Genomic DNA, 18,691 nt, shown 5'->3' on the forward strand with positions numbered 1-18,691 from the left:
GGGACTTTGATCGTCCCCTCGATCTTCCTCTGTGACCAGACTTTGATTTGTCATCACTCCTCCCTCTAGCAACCAGAGCCTCATTGTTGGTACCTTCAGAACCTACCCTTCTCATCTCCTCAGACAATAAGGCAGCAACAACCGTCTCAAACGACAGTTTATTAACACTAGTACCAATTGACACAATGATGTGCTCCCAAGAGTTGGGCAGTGAACACAACAAGGTGTAAGCTTTGTCTTCCTCGTCCAGGTTAATGTCTATAGACGAAAGTTGTGCACAAATAGTATTAAATTCATTTAAATGAGCAGAGAAAGAATCACCTTCGCTCATCCGCAGATTATACAGCCTCATTCGCAGGAACAACTTGTTCACGAGTGACTTGCTCTGATAGAGACTTCCCAGCTTCGTCCAGAGATCCTTTGCGGTCTTCTCAGAAGTTACATTCACCAGAACGTTATCAGCCAGGCATAACCAGATCAGGCTTCGCGCCTTTCGATCGTCTCTGGTCCACGCCTTCAACTCCTTCGACTCGCTATCACCTGACGTTTCTTCACCGACAAGTTTTGTTGGTACGGACGACTTATCATCTTCGATCACGTACCACACGTCCCTGTCAACGAGCAGAGCCTCCGTCTTCAGCTTCCATAACTCGAACCTTTTTTCCTCCGAACTTTTCAACCTCGACCCGTGATTGGCCAGTCGACATCCTCTCCAGATCAATTTCGCAGTTTTATCTATGCCAAGAAAAAACCCTAAATCGCGAAACCCCAATCTGTCAGGAACCCTGGTCGCAGAACCAAAGCTCTGATGCCAATTGTTGGAAATCGACAATCACACAGAATCGAGAAAACAGAAAAAGAGATAAGAGTAGAGAGATTGACACGATGATTTACCCTGGTTAACCCAATATAGGCTACGTCCAGCTTGTCTGTACTATATTCACCTCACCGCCACTCGTTACAAGTCTCTCGGTTTACAAGGCAGATATAAATAGGATTACAAAAAACCCTAACAACAGCTATTCATGGGCCCAAGCCCAAACTGCTAAGAAAATTACAATAGAAACAGAGGCCTAAACATTACCTAGCCTCTACGGGCCTGGGGGAGCTGCCCCCCGGACCCCGTTTGCCTTTCTGCTGACCCCGACAATTAGGGCCAACATCATCATGTGAAGTATGAGCCATACCCAACACTTGTTAGTTTCCTATTTTTGTTACTAAAGTACAGTTGCTAATTGAAGTCAATCATTTTATGTATATATACAGACCTCGGTTGAGGGAGAAATATAATGAGGAATTACTGTAACTCAGGTTCCATAATTTTGACAGTTTTGAACATGAACTGCCCAGAAAGTTGACAAAGATTTTATGCAAAATCAAAATTAGTCAATATGCATTTTACAGACCAGAACTTCACTTCTTATGCAATTAAATTCTGAGTCGGATACTCCAACTAGATATGGAGTTGTACCCAAATGAATAGCCATAAACCATCACTGTATATTGTATTTAAAAAACAAAAAATTATGTTGTTACTATAACTCTCAATTCTAGACAGAATCATGAAGAGAAAGAACTAGTTAGAAAACGTACTCATCATCTTTATCATTGGTACTAGTAAATTACTTATATAATATTGATACACATAAAAGGACGAGATTAACCTCTCTAATACGAGGGCTCACGAAATTTAGGTCTTCCTGTAAGCCTTTCAGTGGTGGATCATAAGAGTCAATGAACTGAACCAAACTATAAAGTAGAGAAAGAAACATATAAGCACTGAAGTAATGAACAATTATTTGCTAAAAAATAAAAAAAGGAGACAAAGGTTAGACGAAAAAATATATACCATAAAAGAATTTCATAGTAAAGCCAGCATAAAATCTATTTTTTATCATCCTTCATCAATTTCATCCCTTAGGAGTTAATTTAGCCAACTTAATCCCTCAAACTTCAACTCCCCAACAATCTCATCACTCCACCCATTTTGGTATCACTTTGTTCAAGGAAAATGCTTACATGACTAGCACGTGAAATTTTATTCTATAACTGTAACACCCTGTATATATCCGGTAGTGTTATCATATCATCGTATTAAGCGGCGCTTAATTAAAAATGTGGAATATCTTTTTCCTTTCAATTATGACGTCATTATTCATTACCAACTTGCTTACTTAATCATTTTCAAAATATCGCCTGTATGTAAATTGCAATTAAACAGCTAAAAGAAATACCTCATTAAATTACTAACATCAATATGTCTCTAGTCACAGAACTACAACACGTAGACGGACAAACCCTGATATTTTATACAACTCAAACTAAAAGTACTAACATAAAAGCGGCATGGACAAACCCCATGCTCACCCAAATAAGGCACAAGTCCAACAGAAGTCTCAACTCAAATATTATACTAATGGCAGAAAACATAAACAGCATCCAAATCCAGTCAGGTCAGCATACAACATAAATATAATCAACTAAGCTCCGGCGTCCTGCCGCCAGAGGCATCAGCCCCCAAGTTACCTGAACCTGAAATAAGCGCCCCCAAACGTGGGGTGAGATCTCTAAACAAGAAATCTCAGTAAGACAAGGGGTCCTCAAGGATCTTCCACCCCAAGCTCACTTACATGTGCAATATAAGTTCTAAAAGCAGTTTAACAATATCATTTCCAAATAAGTGCAATGCAGCAGATAATCATGTCATGTGTGTCAATACTATTCTACTGGCCAGAGAAATGCAGGAATACGTCTATTACCCACACAGTACGCGCCCTGTCGTACCTACCCTTAGGATCACATCCCATCGGGTGAACACCACATACATATCATAAGCCATTGCACATATCAGCTCAAAAGCATTTCAAATATCAAAGCATGTAACACAACATGAATATAAACCATTCCCCCATGGGGTATGATGGAATCACACAATGGCTAAACCGAGGACACGAAAGCTTACCTCTTAAGCTAACTATCCAATCCAAGAGTCCACACAAGCTTAAAGCCCAAACACAGCAAAATCACAATCTGTTATGGACCAGTTAACATATCAATATTCAATTCTACAAGCGTACAATATAAAGACAACGTCTTTCCTTTACGTTTTATGTCTTTAGGCTTCTCACAAAGCCAAAAGCCCTTAATCACTTAGATTCTGACTTAGATAATTATTACAGAAGTTCAACTTCCACAAACTAGGGTCCACAAACCCATAGCACTGTTCTTCATGAACAGTAAGCTACTGTTCTTCGAAAACCCAGAATATCTGGATATTCGTCGGGGGAATATCTGGATATCAATATCCGGATATTCAGAACCCCATATCCAGATATCCATATCCGGATATCAATATCCGGATATTTCCAACCCAATATCTGGATATTTCGCGACAGAACACAGATTCTGCATTTTCGCGAGATATCTTTCCCAAGGATCCATTTTTACCGATTACAAAACCTAACACATGCATTTCTAGGTGTGTTTAAGCTTACCCAACCTTAAGTTATGATCTTTAACTTGTTACATGCATCAAGATTCCATTTTTAACTAAGAAAACACATGGTCATGGTTGGTGACACTCACCCAAGCTCAAAACAGAGTAACCAAGGCTCTTGGAGCTCACCACACTGCCTCTACAGTTCTGACTTCACAAAGGCACGAAAATACCAAGCAAGCAAGATCTTTTCTTCATAAAGATTGCTTCTTGGAGTACCAACCACCAAGAAAATGGCCTCCACAACCCAAACAAAGGAACTCAGCCCCAAAACCCTCCCAAGACAGCAACACAACTCAGAACACAAGGTCACAACTCACTCCCAATGAAGACTCTCACTCACACCAAGTGTTTGGAAGAAGATTTCGTGAAGAAAGGTGACAACTTGGCTCACAAGAGGTGGGGAAGAGGTGGTGGCAAGGTGGCTAACTGAACTTCAGCAAAAACTCACGTAGGGGGAAACACAAATGACCTAAGATCATGAGCCAAGGCCTTATATAGGCAACTTAAGTTTAATCGCACTGTATTAGCGCTAAATGATATGCTTAGCATTTTAATCCCAAACTTTGGAATCTGAACCTACTCATTTTTCTAAGATTTATCATATTTTTATTTTATTTTTCGCAGCACCTTTCCTGTAAGCGCTTTTCCATAGCCAGTATCAGTTTTGGCACCAGTTCTAATTATTTTAACTTGAAACTTGTTGTATAAGTCCTATATAATATTCTAGGAATATTCATGCACTTATTATAATTTTCTGGGATACTTCATCGGTACGCATTTATACCGAGTAGCAGAACCGGTATCTGCACTTTTCGTCAGAAAAGCGACTTTCAGCATTATAAATCACTTACCATATTTATTTAAGCCTCATAATAATTATTAGGGTCAATTATGGAATTATTTCCTAATTTCACATAATTAATTAATTAACTTCTTTAATTAACGGTGCAGGTTCTTACAATAACGGCTTGAGTATAGATAGGAGTTGTATTTTGGGCTGTGCTTAGGAATATATAATTAACATAAGTATAAATAACCCCTACAATTTTGTATTCATCCGTCATATACTAAATTTTGATACTTGAAGAACCTTCCAATACTATATTTTCCTCCTCTTAATCATAATTATGTGAAGAAATTGTTGTCTACCTACTTTCTATCCATCAAGGACTTAAACGAATTTGAGACTGCAGTCAAATGTCTATTCAAGAATGTCAATTGAGTCAGCTATCCAACAAGGACAGTGTACAAAAGGTTAAAATACATTATGTTGGCCCAATATTAGGTGCAGGTAGTACATGTTTATAGCAGACTAGTTTCTGAAAATTTTCAAACACCTAACTTGCTCTCTATACCATGCAATTCTTATATGCTCTGATACTCAAGTTTAACAGCTCTGCCATGTCACAGTGTGACCAGTATGGGATGAATACTCTTAGAGTATATTAGAATCTCCCATCTATCCCTCCCCTCTCCAGTAACATAGGCCATAAGCCATAAGTCATGTATGCATAATTGCATATGCACCCCTTAGCATTTGTTTAAGACACCTTTTATGCAACTCTCTTAATAATAAAATTTTTATTAAAACTTTTATTATACAACAAGGTATGTCTGTATGTATGTGTACACATACATATCTACCTGTTATTGTTTAGTAGAAACTGACGATAATTTAAGAAAACTTATGAAAATATCCTACCGATGATAATAATCACAATCCCGTTCATTTCTTGACATTGCATGCAGAAGGTTATAGGTCTGTAGTAACATCTTCCTTGGCATCTATAACACCTCACAATTTTAAATTAAGTGTTTAAACTATTAAGTGAGTAATTACGTGAAGATTCAGTGAAAATCCTAAAGATTAGGCCAAAATACAAAGAAAGGGCAAAACGGTAATTAGCCAACACGCAACCCTAGGAAGATAAAAATTGAGTAGAAGGTCACAGATAAAAATAACAACCCTGGAAATGGATTCAGAACGAAAAATTGAGTGGATAGGCAAGTTTCAGAAAAATCAGTGAATAGTATTTTTCGTGGGTAAAAATAATGCGGTATGATTGCATCGTAAAACGTGCCGATTGAGTTTTGAGCTCTAGGTTTCAAATATGAGTTGTAAATGGTCTATAGAACTAGGAAATATGATTTCTGATAATATTTGATGGAATTAAGTCAGTTTGGGGAAACGTGTCAATCGCGCGCGCAACAACTTAAAACAGTGTTTTCTCCGAACGACCGGAAAACTCCGGATTCATCTGATTAAGTATAATTAAAGGAGAATAGTTAATGTTAAAAATTAAAATTTCTAAATAGGTTTTGAAATTTCGGACGTTTAGTGAAAGTTTAGACGCGTTTTAAATCGCGTGAGGTGGCGCGGGACCCACCCCACTTAAAATTCACTTAAACACATCATCATTTCACTATTCATCATCTCTCCATCTCCTTCTCCCCTCCCAAACCCGAGCCGTCAGCCCTCCCCCCCCCCCCCCCCAAATTCATTGTGCAAAATTTCCTTTGGACCTAACTTGGCCATTTCTCCACCAAAGCACTTGATTCTTGTGTTAAAATTTGTTGGGGAGAACCTTCTAAACCCATTGGTACCACTCTTGAGCCTTGAAACCGTGTGTGGGAGGGGATCCTGCCCATTTTCAGCCGTGACTTGGAGGAGAAATTTGATGTTCTTGGAGCTTCCAAGTGCTCCAATGGTAGAGTATGTGTAGGAGGAGCCCATTGCCTAGCTTTTGAGTAAGTTTCTACACCTATTGGTTGTTTGATTAATGAGATTGGATTATTGAACCCTAAAGCTTGATTTTATGAGTTGTGATGTTAGAGAGCTCAATTGGAAAATGTGTATTAGATGATAATGTGTTAGAATGATGTGTTAGAGCTAGAAATGCGATGAAATTTATTGGTAAAAAATATGAATTTATAACTTAGAAATTTTGAGGATTGTCATGACTTGGATTTTTGGAAATGTGTTAGGATTGATTAATGAGTTGTTGTATGATCGTATGATGATAAAATAGGATGATAGAAGGTGTGGAATGGTTGAAATTGATTGAAAACTCCTTGGAGTGTCATAGGACACAATTCGACCCTTTGAGGAAAAATGAGTGAATTGATGTCGAAAAATGATTTGGATGATGATTTGTGTAGTTATATGGTACTTACATGAGTTGTGTGGTGGTTGGAAAGTGTTAGAATCAATGGAAAAATAATAACTTGTGTTAGGGACCTAAATGAACCTAGAGTGAATTATTACGCAAAACGATGAGTAAAAGACGTAAAACGTAAAAACGACACTTGAATTGGCCTTATGGCAACCTAAGGATGGGTAATAAAATGAGAAAGAAAATTTAGAAAAATAAATCTCAAATTAACACTTGAATGGTCGAACCATCAAGGGAGGATGGGGAGGATTTTGTGATTTTTGCGTTTTGACGTTATTTGACACGTACTGATGGTTGTACGTGATTGTATAGGTTGCCGTACGTCGACTTGAATTCCGAACCTTGAATCAGTGAGTTGCCCTTGTTCCTGGACCAAGTGAATTGAGGTAAGTAATTGGTTCAATGCATGTATATTTGTAAATTAGCATGTATTGTTTGAATTGTGAGTGATTGGGAATGTCCTCTGTGTAGGCATTCTGCTGTGTACCAAGTTGAGGGATAAGCTGCTACGGAGCTAGTGAGAAAACTATTTAAGGTAACCTCTTGGTACTGGGGCTTGTTCCCCTTTTTTGTTCCACCTTGCCAGTTGATGGCAACGGTAGGAAGTGTATATGAGTAGTGTAGAACAACATGAGCATGCATGCATTATAACAGTGGGTACTTATGTACTGAATATCTGGCCAGTAGACAGTTTTAGCCTTCAGGCAGTTTCGGACTTCCACTGGATAGGTCTCCGAGAGGGAGTTCCAGTTGACCTAGGGTCGTGGTGTGTGATCCGGATATAAGCACACTAGGAATGTCTTGGGTGTTATGGTTGGTTGGGGCATCATGGTTGTGGTTCTTGGAACACACCTTGGATGATACCCGTAGGCTTATATATGCCGAGGACGTTGCGTGGTATTGGTAGCTACCATCCCGCTTCGTCGTATTTTGTATCCCGATATTCTTCAGTTTCTCTAAATATCTTGCTATATCCCGTTTTGAAAGTGGTTGTTTTATATTACTTATATGCATCGAAGTGAACCATTAGGCGGAGTTTTCTCCAGAACCTCTGGTTACTGAGATATATTCGTATATCTCACCCCGTCTCGGGGCATTTATTTCAGGAGGTAGCAGTGGAGCTGGAGCAGCGGGCAAAAGGCCCGCAGAGTGAGCAGTGGAGTGCTTAGTATTTTGCATTTTGTTGGCCATGTGGCCTAGGCTAGACTTAGGGCATGAACATCTCATATGTATGTAGGATGAGTTTCATTAGCATATTTGTTCATGTCATTTTGCCTAAGTCTAGTACTTTATGTTATTCAGTTTATGTTGTAATTTGTATTTAAGTTGTAATATTGGAAGATTGTAAGTTAAAGTTTAAGTTTGAAGTTGTAAATTGTAAAGCAAATATTGTAATTGTACTTAATGCATGACATGATATGATGGAAAGGCTTTAGGCCTATTTTAGGTTATGAGTACTTGTATGATGAAATATGCATGAAATTGGAATTAGTGATTGAAACTATGTATGGATTTTAAAGTAAGCTATTGGTGTAATAAATATAAATTGGATTGGGTTGTAAGTGCCCCAAGGCGTTGTTGGTCCTTGTGTGTGCCACCCATTGGATTATTACTGTATTATTATTGGATTATTAGGTACCTTTGAGGCATTAGTGAGCTTGTACAATTTGGGGATTATTGGAAAAACAAATGAAACTCTAGCGAATTTTTGGTAGAATTGGCAGAATTTAGGCGAACTTCGGGAGAGCGTATCTCCCTCTATAGAGGTTCGATAGGGACGTGCCATACGCCATTTTGAAGGTTGAGATGTCCTCTACTTTGTGTCAAAATTTGGGAAAAATCTGGGTTGGTCTTCGACCTGAAAAAAAATGGAGGAACGCAGACTGCTCATGTGCCTACTGCACATGTGGCAGTTCTGGACCAGTTTTGGGAAATTAATTCTCGCTTCGTTTCTCAATCAAATTAAGCGTATGATATATCAAATAGAAGATTGAGGTGTCTAGTTTATGGTTTAAAAAATTTGAGGGCAATTGGATTAGTGGATTCAGTGACGTAATTCAGAGAGTGAGAGAGGTTTTGAGCTGTTTTGGGGTTGGTTGGCTGTTTTGCTTATCCAACTTCAAACGGCGATAACCGGAGCAACTGAGCTCCGAATTGAGCGTGTGATAGCTTGTTGAAAAGGGAATTAAGTAAGACAAAAATATAATCTGGGAAGAAGGTCTGGTTGTGAGCGGTGTGTTCGCAGAAAATTAATGAGTGAACCATGTTCGAAAGGGTAAAAACGTACAGTTTAGTAATTGGCTAAGTGGGTTTATGGGAACCCCTTAGTAACTTGTATTGAGTAAAGTGTAATGTAAAAATAGTTAAAATAAATATTCTGCAAGAGTTAACAGTTATAGTCACAACTTTTAATTATTACGCGTTTTATTGTTTTAAATGCTCGCGTACTAATCGAAAAAAGTTTATTCGCATTTATATAAATGAATTGTTGTGATTATAACTGCGCTTAATATCATATTAATATTAACAATACCGGTGTACAACGGGCTGTTACAGCATCTGCTATGAAAGCATTGGTTTGGAAATTTAACACTCATATAGTTCAAAAAAAAATAGAAATAAAAAATGAATTCAACCATAAAAGAATTGTTTTGTAATAATTAAAAAAAAGTGAAGAAAATAAGAGGGAAAGTTAACTTGCCTTCTTTGTGAAAAGGTTAACCCGCACAAAGGAATAGAAGAGATCCATAAATGCGTGTAGTATAAGAGAATTCTGATGGGGCTGCAAAACACTTTGCCTAGTTATTTGATATATGCAGAAAAGATAAAGCAAGTATTTATTAGTTCAATTCAAATGTTAATGTAATGACTAATGTAATGACCAAGTCATGACATTATTGAAATAAAAATAACTACCAAGTATTTGACGAAAATAATCTATACCATGCTAAATACGCAAACAAATCATTGAACCCATCCAAAATTTTCGTCAAACACTTAGCAAGCATTTCAAAATAAGAACATAAATTCAACTATTGAAGGTAAATTAATTTAAATTAAGAATGATATTAAAAAATTAAGAACCGAAATGTCTATTGCAACTCCACAAGTTCTTTTCTCTATTTCAATCAACAAATGTACCAAATTAGTTCCAATGAACTTTTCATTATCTTGCTTTCATTTTTGGTTTCCCTTAAGTCTTTTATGTAAGAAACTACTCAATCTCATTCAAAATTCATTCAAATCAAAGACAAAAAATAAAGCAAGATCATTACCAAAATTTAAAAAAATAGAAAAAAAATGCAACAATCAAGTGCTTCATCAAATCTTACTCTCCGATTCAAACACCTCAATTCAATCAATCAATCAACGCACATCAAGACAAACAAATAGATAGACAGATAGCGTGCACGCTTACCTGAACAATGCAAAGTTATATAAAGTGCAAATGCTTCTTAAGCATTCGAGTTTCAGAGAAAGCTAATGGAGGTGATTCCATTTGCAGAGAGAAGTGTGCTGTGGTAGTTCCCGAAGAGAAAGAAAGTGACTTTTGAGGATAGAATAGTTTAGGATCACATATAAATGGGCTTTGGGCTTTGTGATGTGGAGATTGGGATGCTGCATGCCCTCGTCAGCTAATAAGTTTGATTTTTTCTTTTAAGATTTTTATACGCGTGGCTAAATCACTGTGGCTATAAGCCATTTTTCTCGTAGTGTAAACTTATTTTATGTGATAGATTGCTAAAACATCCATTTGGTATTGTGGTTCTTCGTAGAACTCTAAGTAAGGGTTCCTAAAATCCAAAAGTTCATATATAAGCGAGTCATTTATTAAGCAATAGATCTAAAGATCTTGCATTACTTCCCTACATCAAGATCTACCTCTTGAAGGCAGATCAACTTGTCGGCTAACTTACTTCAATATTGTAGTTGATTACTCTTAATTGAATGTTAATAATGATAGTATTAATGGAATTTATTGACCTTATAGTTTGGAAAAGTGTAGTAGAAGGACCTGAACACCTACTACATTGGATGCCAAGGGTAACAAAGTTCTTAAGAGTAAAGAAGAATTAGAGTATGCTAATTAATGGAACTCATGAGGAAAAAAAACTTATAATTAATGCATTTGGTGATGAGTCTTTAATTTACTATGTATTAAGGGTCAATATGAGCATGAAAGTAATTAAAAGTTATGAGAATTATAATTAAATTTTTATTTTATTCTCAATGATATTCTCATAAGATTTCTTTTATTTTTCAGTAAATTTCAGCTCAATCAAGAGATAAATTGGAGAGATCAAGTAAATTGCTTTGGATTTGTGAATCATTCAAGATCTTATCACATCTTCGTTGAATATTGTTAAGAAAAGCTTTCCATTAAATAAAAAGGGGAAGATTTGAAGGATTGGATTAAAGATATGATTAGAGATTCCAGTGAAGATTCCACTGAAGATATGAAGAAAATTAAAAGATATAGTTTTCATCTCTATAAAAAGGCATCTCTTGGAAACTCAAAACACAATTCGACAGAGGCAACAATATTCAGAGGAGGAGACTCACGCTGGAGATCAGGATTCCAGAGAACTTGAAGACCGAAGAACATTGATCTTCTTTCTTCTTCTTCTTCTTCTTTCCTTTTTCTTTCATGAACAATTTTTATTTTAATTTGTTTAAGTCAGACATGAATATGTCTGCTAATTTGTTTTTGTAGTTGGGATCACGGAACCGATGTGAATCATTATATTTTCTATATTGTTTTTATAATTTAATTAGTTAGTTTGTTTTATTCTACCTGTGTTAATTTTTTCATATCCTGTTTAGAACTGATCACTCTAAATTATAAGGCTTTGAGGGTTAGAACTCACAATAGACATATTGGGGTTTTAGTCTGGACAATAATAGAATAACAATTTGTGCATGACGTAGACATATGCTTACATAGATTGCAGACTTTTAATTCATTTGCTTAATGCTTAATTCAAGAGGGATTACTAGGACACTAGTATTCTGATTGGGTTAAAGGGTTGAAATCACTAAGACATTAGGGTTCAACTATTTTATAGGGAAATAATAAATTGTCTCAGCAAACCAATTAGTTAATTATAAAATACAATATAGGAATATAAGGAATGATCGGAGGTGAAGTGCATCCTGGCTACAATATAGACAATTAGTTAATTCATACTTTCTTGACGTTCTTGATAATTCTTGCAGGCTTTTAAATATTATTGTTTTTAAATTTCAGTTTTTAAAATTCTAATAATCAATCACTTTCACAAACCAATCCAAATTTTATTTTCGAACTTAAGGTGAATAGTTAAACTAGTACTTGGTGCATTAATCCTCGTGAGAACGATACTCTATTTATCACTTTATTACTTGGAACGAACGGTATACTTGCCGATTTCGCAATAAGATTTTGGCGCCGTTGCCGGGGATTAATTACGCCAATATTAAATTTAACTTTCGATCTTTAAGATTGGACTTTTTTAATTTTTAATTTTTATTTTTTATTTTAATTATATATTTTTTACTTTTTATTTTTAAAAAAAAATTAATTTCTAATTTTTATCTCATTTTTTATTATTTTATTATTTTATTTTATTTTTTATTTCGGTTTTTTTAAAAAAATTTCATTTTTTTTATTTTATATTAGTTTACATTTTTTATTTTTTAAATTTTTTATTTTTTATTTTTATCTCATTTTTATTTATTTATTTTTTATTATTTTTACGTATTTTGGTTTTTTTTTTTTATAAAAAAAATTGCTCTATATGATGTACTATTACCATCATGGTTGAATTTGAAATTCCATTAGATTTGGAGGATGAATTGCTCAACTTTGAAAATGCAAAACTTTTTGGGGGTGAATACTCAGAGGATCCTCACGATCTAATAGATAAATTATTGAATTTCTACAGTGGCATAAGGATAGACGGAGTTACTGGAGACTCCATTAAGGTCCATTTGTTTCCCTTTTTCTGAAAGGTCGAGCTAAAACGTGGTTGAAGTCTCAACCTCGACGAAGCATCACCACATGGAAGGACATAGAATTCAGATTTATGATTGGGAATTTGTTCGCATTTTAGACAGCAGTATGTGCCCACTTTCAAGAACAAAATTAGATTTAGCAGATGGAATACCACTTTACATTAGGAGTTTTGAACAAGTTCTTGCGCTGATCGAGAGAGTGGTTTACGACGAATACCAAGCACTCAAGGATCAGCCAATAGTTGAGCAAGAAGCTGAGGAGAAGTCATCCATTCTAGCTCAAGAGAATTATGTAGAAAATGTTGTACCTCTTCTCAAACAACTCATTCATGACGTTGAGGGAAATTCATACTTGAAGGATCAGGATATGACATTAGCTACTAAAGAATTCGAAACCGAGGAGGAATCTACTACAGAAGAAGAATCCAAAGTTGAAGAATATTTTGAAGTAAGAGAAGAGCAAGAAGATATAATATATAGGGAAGAGACCCCCTCTCCAATGGCAATTACCCTCCTACATTCTTATGATGAAACACTTGAATTGGAGGAGTATAAAACTGAAGAAGATACAGATTATAAGGAGCTAGAGATGAGATCTTCAAATGTAGAAGAATGCGAGGAAGCTAATCTTGTGAATTCAATTAAGGCATGCAGCAAAAGCAACACTAACACCTCTGGCCCCATGATAGACATACATGTTGAGCAAACCTTATGTGATATTGAAACTAATGCGAGTCAAGTGCCAATGACCTTATTAGAGAAAATGGGAATAAAGCATATAAGATTCGCGAAGATGACTATACAATTTCCTGATCGCTTAATTCAAGTGTTGGTTAGTATTGCTGAAAATGTACCGGTGAAGGCAAGCAAATTTGGGTACAGAGAAAATTTTGCAATCATTGATATGGATGTGGATCCTACTTTTGCTCACCTTCTTGAAGAACCATTCTTGCCCACCACAGATGTAGTGGTAGATGAGCTAAAAGATGGGGCGATGATCAAGGTGGATGGAGACCAGGTAAGTATTCTTGATTTTACAATTAATTCTTCATCACTTACAATCTTTCCCTCAGATGTACAAGCACAATTTTTTGAAGATAAGGGAGATGGAAGAACAAAGCTCGAGAATCCTCATCTATTAAGAACCAAAAGTAAACCCAAGGTTAAGATAAAGAAATCCAAAAAGATGACTATGACCAAGGAAAAAAAGCCAGCTTTGGTTCTTTGCTACAAGCCTCCTTGATCATCTGTCAATATCAAGCTCATGACGTTAAATAAGCGCTAATTGGGAGGCAACCCAAAAAGTTTTTCAACTTTTTTTTTCTAACAAAAAAAATAAATATTTTTTATTTTTTATTTTTTATTTATTTTTTTATTTATTTTTTCTCTTTTAGTACTACATGCAGATAAATACTCTTATTTGATATTTCCTGTTAATATTCTCCTATTATCAATATCTTGTTTTGATCTATGTGTGTGTTCTTAGTTTGCAGAAATTATTGGTTTTGTATTATTGCTGGGGACAACAATATTTTAAATCTGCGAATTGGTTGCATATTATGCTTGGACTGAGGAATACACACGGAGGAATATACATGCTCAGCAAGAATTTCAAATTCAGCAGAGATATCTCAAACCTTTGAAAAAAAAGAATTTTATTTTATTTATTTATTTATTTTATTAGTTTTCTGTTCTACTGGTACTGGTGTCTCTGAATGCTTTTCCAAATAGCATGAGCTGAATTGGTTAATAAATGTGAATAAACTCTATGAGGCACAAGTGAAACTGTGAGAATTCAAAATAATTTTTTTCTGTCATGACATTGCATTGAATATTATCTAGAGAATATGACTGCTCGTTTGTGTGATTTTTTTGCGAATTTTTAGATAAAGCTTTGATTTAAAAATTAGGAATTAGATTCTAGCTTGACACCACAGTCTGTGAGGTTTGAGCATAAGCAGTTAATTTTTTTGGAGAGACCTCAATGTAGTGGTACTCTAGAACTTGATATGTTTCTCTGTGATGCATCTATGAGTTGAAATGATAAAGGCATTTTTGTTCTTGTTAACCACTTGGCCAAATAGCCCACTTGAAAAGAATTTTTTCCATTGCTAGCCCTTTTGAGCCTTTGACTGATTTTTGTTCAATTTCTCATAAATTACTTAGCTTATATTCCTATTGACTCAACCTTAAATGAGATTGAAATACTGATCAAAGAAAATTTAAGGTGAAGTTCTTTATTGAAAGTTAAGTGGTTAAAAGAAAAAGAGTACCTCAAAGAAAAAAGAAATATGTCTAAGAAGATGATGTGCAAAGGAAAAGAAAGAAATTGTGAAAGAAATTGTGAAAGAAAATTTATGCTATAAATTATTAACAGGAAGAAAGAAAAAGGTGGTGAAGAAGGAAAAAAAATCATGAATTGAAAGGAAGAAAAATAGTGGAATCATTGTATGAGAGTTGACTGAGCCTTGAATTAAATTAAATGTGTTTCAATCTCACACAATAAAATTAGCTACCTTCCAAATATTCCTAACCCTAAATCAGGCCAAGTTACAACCCCAAAAAGACCTTTGGATCAATTTTTCCATGTCATATAAGTTTCTCATCTTTAGAAACTTGAGAATAAGATCAAGCCTACGGTAGTACTATTACACTGATGGATTGAGTGATTATACCCCCAAACACTTGAGTGATGAGTGTAAATTTTATCTTAGTGAGGAATATTCAAGTTAGATTCTAATTTTCTTTTAGAAACTGAAAAGTCTTGTTTGAAATTCACAACACTGAAAATCATTCATGCTTAGCATAGTATTCTCATAAGCTTCTGCTCTAAATTGTATGTGTTGATGCAATGTTATGCATGAATTTTATGTGTCTCTTCTCACAAGGTTACATTCCTGCTTCGTAGTGTTTATTCTAGTTTATTGCTGAGGACAACAATGTCTAAATCTGGGAATTGTTTGATGAGTCTTTAATTTACTATGTAATAAGGGTCACTATGAGCATGAAATTGATTTAAAAGTAATTAAAAGTTATGAGAATTATAATTAAATTGTTATTTTATTCTCAATGATATTCTCATAAGATTTCTTTTATTTTTCAGTAAATTTCTGCTCAATCAAGAGATAAATTGGAGAGATCAAGTAGATTGCTTTGGATTTCTGAATCATTCGAGATCTTATCACATCTTCGTTGAATATTGTTAAGAAAAGCTTTCCATTAAATAAAAAGAGGAAGATTTGAAGGATTGGATTAAAGATATGATTAGAGATTCTAGTGAAGATTCCATTGAAGATAAGATGAAAATTAAAAGATATAGTTTTCATCCCTATAAAAAGGCATCTCTTGGAAACTCAAAACACAATTCGACAGAGGCAACAATATTCAGAGGAGGAGACTCACGCTGGAGATCAGGATTCCAGAGAACTTGAAGACCGAAGAACATTGATCTTCTATCTTCTTCTTCTTCTTCTTCTTTTTCTTTCATGAACAATTTTTATTTTAATTTGTTTAAGGCAGACATGAATATGTCTGGCTAATTTGTTTTTGTAGTTGGGATCACGTAACCGATGTGAATCATTATATTTTCTATATTGTTTTTATAATTTAATTAGTTAGTTTGTTTTATTCTACATAGGGGTGTAAATGGGCCAGGCTGGCCCAGCCCAGCCTACGGTCCGGCCTACATTGAGCCCAGCCCAGGCCCGGCCTTTCAGAAAAGTAGAGTAGGCTTAGACTTATAAAAAAGTTTTTTTAATAAATAGGCCATAGGCCAATTTTGTCAAGCCCGGCCTACAGCCTTGTAGACAGGCCTATTTAATTTATTAAAATAAAATAATAAAATAATATTTATTTTATGTGGCAAAGACACTAAGTACCAAATACCAATATCTCTTACTTTTTGTGCTATTTTATTTTATGAAAGGAAAACTTGTCTAATGTCTCCAAATTTTACATGCTGTTGCAGCTTAATACCATGGAGCAATGGGTACCTTGCTGGATTATGATGTTATTGATGAAGATCTTTCGATAATACTCTTCTTTCCCTTGTCTTAATGGTGGTTTAAAGATTTTTAGATGAATGACATTCTCTTGTAGACTTTATTTCAGCATCCAGTAATTGTATTTTTCTTATTTTTTCCATTTCTTTGACTCTATTCCTCTAAGATATACATTCTAGAGTTGAGGTATTATGTTGACTCTTTCTTGTTTGTCATTTTTTTCTTATGAGAAGTACTAGTGCATGCATGAATGAAATTTTCTTTGCTCTATACAATTATTTTTTTTGCTTAGTATATATAGTGGGAGGCCTACAAGGCCTGTAGGCCATGTCAGGCTTTCTTATTTTTGAAAATGGGTCGGGCTTGGCCTACAAATAAAGCCTTTAATAGGCCAGTAGGCCAGATAGGCTGAATTTTTTTGACGTAGGTTTGGGCCAGGATGGCCAAAGCCCAGCCCAGCCCAGCCCATTTAAGGTTTTAGTAATTTGTAATAAGACTTTGAGGGTTAGGACTCACAATTATTATAAGGATTTGAGGGTTAGGACTCACAATAGACATATTGAGGTTTTAGTCTGGACAAGAGTAGAATAACAATTTGTGCATCACGTAGACATAGGCTTACATAGATTGCAGACTTTTAATTATTTTGCTTAATGCTTAATTCAAGAGGGATTACTAGGACACTAGGATTCTGATTGGGTTAAAGGGTTGAAATCACTAAGACATTAGGGTTCAACTATTTTATAGGAAAATAGAGAATTGTCTGAGCAAACCAATTAGTTAATTATAAAGTACAATATAGGAATATAAGGAAGGATCGGAGGTGAAGTGCATCCTGGCTACAATCTTTTTATAATTTTTCATAACTCATACTTTCTTGACGTTCTTGATAATTCTTGCATGCTTTTAAATATTATTGTTTTTAAATTTCTGTTTTTAAAATTCAAATAATCAATCACTTTCACAAACCAATCCAAATTTTATTTTCCAACTTAAGGGAATAGTTAAACTAGTACTTCGTGTATTAATCCTCGTGGGAATGATACTCTACTTATCACTTTATTACTTGGAACGAACGGTATACTTGCCGATTTCGCAATATTTGGCAAGGATGAGTATTATCGAATAGCTTCATATAAAACTGCAAAACAAATATGGGTCCCTTTACAAACCACACATGAAGGAAGTAATGAAGTTAACAAATTGATGTGCCTCTGGCAAGTGTTGTTTTTCAAGTTAAAATTGATAAGAATTGAGTCATAAAAGAGCATATAAATACATATTTGCTAATTATATTGATTCTTTCTCTGTCAATAATATTTCTCACCTATTGGTTGTGTTTATACAGGTAAAGGAGTGAAAATTACAAATTATAAAAAGTCTGTTGACGCGACTCTACACGGATGTATCACAGTACAATGGACAGAAACATGGCGCGGACCGGCACCAAACTGGCGCAAACCCGCGCCAGTTTACGAACTCTGCACTGGAGCATTGCAAGGGGCGCCATTTGGCGCCATATTGAAGCAACTTGGCGGCACTTCCATGCTACCTGGCGCCACATTTTCTTGAAAAATTAAAGAGAGGCAGTAGCATGGCGCCACTTGGCGCCAAAATGGAGCCAAGTGGCGCCAAAATGAAGCAACGTAGCGCCAACTTTTGGAGAAAAAAAAGTGTCAGGGGCTTGCGCCAAGTAGCGCCACTATGGCGCCAATTGGCGCCACTTTGCGGGAAAGGAGTACTGTGTTTTCTGAAGAGTATTTTTGGAATAAGAAAAAGAGAATTATAAATAGGATCCTTATGACAGAATTAGGGATCCAAACCTATTCTATTGAAGTGAGACGACGGAGGTGCTCGGAGAGGATTCTGCAGATCAAGTTCTTCTTCATCTTCTCTTTTAATTTTATATTTTTATTGAATATTGGATTTTTAGCCATGATTATGGTTGGCTAGTTTATTTTTATTGTAGTTAGGGTCACAAACCCTATGTGAACCCTTATTACGATAGATTGGTTTACTTTTAC

The 18,691-nt window shown here is 35.3% G+C and overlaps 1 long non-coding RNA gene across 1 annotated transcript; it reads right to left on the reverse strand.

The window, feature by feature from the left end:
* Positions 1–2,241: 2,241 nt before the first annotated feature.
* LOC133316469 (uncharacterized) lies at positions 2,242–3,690 on the reverse strand. The gene is made up of 3 exons (XR_009752205.1): positions 3,586–3,690; positions 2,963–3,030; positions 2,242–2,532 (listed from the first exon to the last, which is right to left on the reverse strand). It is a non-coding gene; the product is annotated as an uncharacterized LOC133316469 (long non-coding RNA).
* Positions 3,691–18,691: the final 15,001 nt, after the last annotated feature.

This window comes from Gastrolobium bilobum, unplaced genomic scaffold (genome assembly GCF_033153095.1).
Source record: "Gastrolobium bilobum isolate Gb01-03AN ecotype WA unplaced genomic scaffold, APGP_CSIRO_Gbil_v1 utg1738, whole genome shotgun sequence".
Taxonomy (NCBI): Eukaryota; Viridiplantae; Streptophyta; class Magnoliopsida; order Fabales; family Fabaceae; genus Gastrolobium; species Gastrolobium bilobum.